This window comes from Delphinus delphis, chromosome 5 (genome assembly GCF_949987515.2).
Source record: "Delphinus delphis chromosome 5, mDelDel1.2, whole genome shotgun sequence".
Taxonomy (NCBI): domain Eukaryota; kingdom Metazoa; phylum Chordata; class Mammalia; order Artiodactyla; family Delphinidae; genus Delphinus; species Delphinus delphis.
The window spans coordinates 11,314,349-11,318,292 of NC_082687.1; the positions used below are offsets into that span (position 1 = coordinate 11,314,349).

At 41.1% G+C, this 3,944-nt stretch overlaps 1 pseudogene; it reads left to right on the plus strand.

Annotated features, from left to right (window-relative positions):
- Positions 1–611: 611 nt before the first annotated feature.
- Positions 612–1,586, plus strand: LOC132425282 (lipid droplet-associated hydrolase pseudogene; annotated as a pseudogene).
- The last annotated feature ends 2,358 nt before the right edge of the window (positions 1,587–3,944 follow it).

Sequence of the window (3,944 nt, forward strand, 5' to 3'; positions counted from 1 at the left end):
AAAGAACATGCTGTACACTTTGTTTTCACATTGTGTGATATATATTTTTTTCCAGAATGAAAAAAAAAGTACGGACTCCTGTTAGACTGACAACCATAGTAAATTCACCCTTGAATTTAGTAAGCCAGGATAGTGGATATATTCAGTTTGGATTTCTTCCACTTTAGATATTTATTTACTTCAGAACCTGAGTAGTAAGAATACTGAGGTGAAAATTAAACATGTAGACTGAAAATACATTTGGATAAGAAGCATTTCAGGAATGGCAGAGCAAGACCTCTGAAAAACTGCTCCTCCATAAAAGCAATGATAATGATTGACAAAATCAACTTTTTAGAACTCTAGAAATTAACCAAATGCTTGAAAAATACCTGAGAAAACATTATTCAATAAAAAAGTAAGATGAGTGAGGTTTGAAATGTTATAACAGGCCCTGTGCCCACGCCTTACTCCCTACTGTGCAGCAGTGTTGAAAAACAATAGCCCGGCTAGCAGCAACTGTGAAAACCAGCAGCCCTGCAGACACTGGAGGGAGCAGAATGGATTTAAAACAATCCCCTCACTAACCAAGACGGTCACGGTGCAGGCTGCTGCCTTCTAGGCAGACAGAAATGGACGCAGAAATCAAGGAAGGAACTCCTGTGCCTAAGGAATTCATTTCATGTTGTGGAGTTGAAACACAGGTTCTAAAATGTGGGCCCTGGGCTGACCGCGTTAATACTCAAAGTGCCAACAGACCTAAGCTGCTTATTTTCTTTATTACGGGTAACACAGGTTTTTATGCCTTTTATGTGCCATTTGCAAAGGCTTTGTATTCTTCAACAAAAAGACGCTTTCCAGTTTGGGTTATCAGTCATGCTGGGCATGCCGTGGCCCCCAAGGACAAGAAGATTCTGACAACTTTTGGACGATCCAAATGCTCGAGAAATTAAGGACATCTATGGACTCTGTGGTCAAGTAGAATACAAACTAGCTTTCCTGAGAACTCATGTGCCAAAGGAAATGAAATTTGTGGTCATTGGTCATTCTGTAGGCTGCTCTTTTTCCCTTCAGATTCTGAAGCATATGCCCCTGAGCTCCCAATAACTCGCTGCTTTCTGCTCTCTCCAGCAACTGAGTGAATGACTGAGTCACCCAACAGCAAGCTCGCCAATCCACTTTTGTGCTGGCTTTGATGTTCTCTATGTTCCTGGCTACTTACTACTTAAATCGTGGCCGGAGAAAATCAAGTCCTGGATGATCAGAATGCTCCTTCGAATGATTAATGTACAGAGTGAATTTTCCTTTCTGAATGCATTGGAACCATTCTGCCTCATTAGTGCTGCCTACCTTGGGAGCCAAGAAATGATGGAGGTGGTGAAGAGAGACAATGAAATCATAAAAGAACATGTACCTAAGTTCACATTTTACTATAATACTATAGATGGTTGGTGTCCAAAAGCGTACTATGAAGACATGAAGAACAATTTTCCAGGAGACATATGACTCTGTGAGAAAAAAAATACCTCATGCATTTATCCTCTATTTTTTACCAGGAGCCCAACATGGAAGCTGACTGGCTAAAGGATGATCTGTCTAAACTATAAATACTGATACAAGGAACAAGCACTGACATAGAGGCAATAGGTGTACTGACTCTTAGTAGTAAGTAGTATACTTAGTAGATAAATGTTAAATTTTAATGTTTGATATTAGAAGAGAAAAAAAGTGAGGCCCTCTTGGCCTAGAAACCATCATCTCCTAGCTCCCCATGCTATAGGCTGAAATAAACACAGTCGATCAATATTCCATAGGATTAACAACACATTTCCAAAGACTCCGGTAACACAGTGATCTAAACAAGGTCTCTTATGTTTGCACAAGATGCCCAGTGGCACCATACAGTTTTGGTAGGCAGAATCCTTGCAGACAAAAGGAAATCTAAATTTAGTTGATTTTAATTGAGTTACAGTGTAGAATAGGCTCCCCTAGAGAAAATTTTGAAAGACCTACTAGAAAATGTAAGAGACCTGTGAATGTTATGTGTGTAGTCGGATATGTGAAGTGTATGAGATCATGAGAAGAATATACTCAAGTTCCAGTAGAGCAGGGAGTGATGAGCAGTGGATCTTGGCAGTGGACCAGCTCTCTCTTAAGGACAGAAACTGAAGATCATCCCAGACTAACTTTGCACAGGTCTTGGCTGAGATTATCAGAATCAGACTGGATCCCAGGATAGCCTGCATATCCTACCTGTCACCACCATGCAGCATGTCTCAAACCACCAAGTCAGCCTTCTGTCTGGCTGCCAGTGGAACAAACCCAAACAGAGCCAATGGCAGGAGAAGCACTGCTTATTTCCTTCCCTGAGGAGTACGACTTCCTGATCTACCTGCAGTAGTCAGTGAATAAATTTCGTCAGATATTCTTCTGATAAACTAACAACTAATAAGAGTTATTGAAGGATCCCAACGATACCTTCCTCCACAGACAGCCAGCAAACTCTGGTTGTGAGCTCCCTGCTGGCTCCTCTTCTCCAGAGCCAGGATGGGGAGGCACTGGGCTGTCCCAAATCAATCCTGTACCTGCCCACATGCAACTGCCCCTTCTGTGATTTTCTTCAGTCAAATTCCATTGAGGAGCAGCAATGAGCCAAGTACTATATAAGCAGTGAAGACAGATTGTTAGCTACATTATGATTCTTGTCTGCTGACAATCTTCTATAAGTAATTTTTGAAAGGGCATCTTTAAATTGCTGAATAGAGAATCACCATAAATAAGTTTTCCACTTCTGCATTAGCTTTGTTCGTCAGAAAGAAATTATTTTACCCTTGAACCAAAAGAACTGATTAAATCATGTGAATTCACCCTCTCTGGACACCTTGGGGTTCAGTAAAGAAGAGGCTTGTTCTCTGACCTAGAGTAGGCTAATGATATGGCTTCCTACACTGACTGAATCCTGGGACCTTAGGAGCCAATAAATCCCACTGACTGCAAAGATGGTTGATGATCGATAGAAACATTCTATTTTCTCCTAGAGGAAATTCCTCATGGTGTTATCATTCCTTAAGGACAATGGGACGCTGTCCTTCTTCTCAAAACCTAAAGCCCCCTTATGAAAGATTCAGCTCTGATATGCTCCCAACCCAGTGGTAAGTGTTGAACGAGTTACAATCCTCTGGCATGGCTTCCGCATCGGGACAAATGACTTCTCAGAGGGTAAGAGCCAAGCTCCAGGCAAGGAGGTCTCCTGGCCCCAGAGAGGAGCCAGTAGGTGCAAGGCTGCATACAAAGTCCTTACTAGCAACTGTGTGGGGAGGCCTTCTGGAAATCTTACGTTAGTAGCTGGGTCTCATGGCTCTGAAGTGCCTTGCACACAGCAGATGCTCAAGAGTACGAACCTAAAGCACTTAAGCAAGTACTGGGTAAATCATGCTACTGGAATAAAGAATAACAAGCCCAGCTTTTCTTTTAGTGTTATTTTACAACATTACTTCATATTTCAGGAGTCCACACGTATGAAATTATATCTGGTACACCAAAGTTTACCACAGCTTAAAAAATGATAAGAAGTAAAACAATAAAGTAAAAGATACTGGCTCTTAATTCCTGTTTATCATCTAAGCACCAAATGAATTTTCAAAATAAATGTTTTACCCACACTTACTGACCTTGCCTGGCCTGATCTCTGTTTGTTGAGGGAGGAAGGGTAAAATCTTAGTGTCCTCCTGAGGTAGACTAGGGTCAAAGTCTCTCTCTTAAATTGAAAAGCCATTTTTTCAATGGTTCTTTCAGAGAAGGAAGAATCAGATTTCAGGAAACTGAAGTTCATTTTATTTCATTAGGAATTAAAAATGTTTCCATGCATATGTATGAGGTGACAAGGGATGTGAATTCTGGAGGCCTTACCATCTGTGTGATTTTAGACAACTTCATCTAATTTCTCCATACCTCACTGTCCTCAT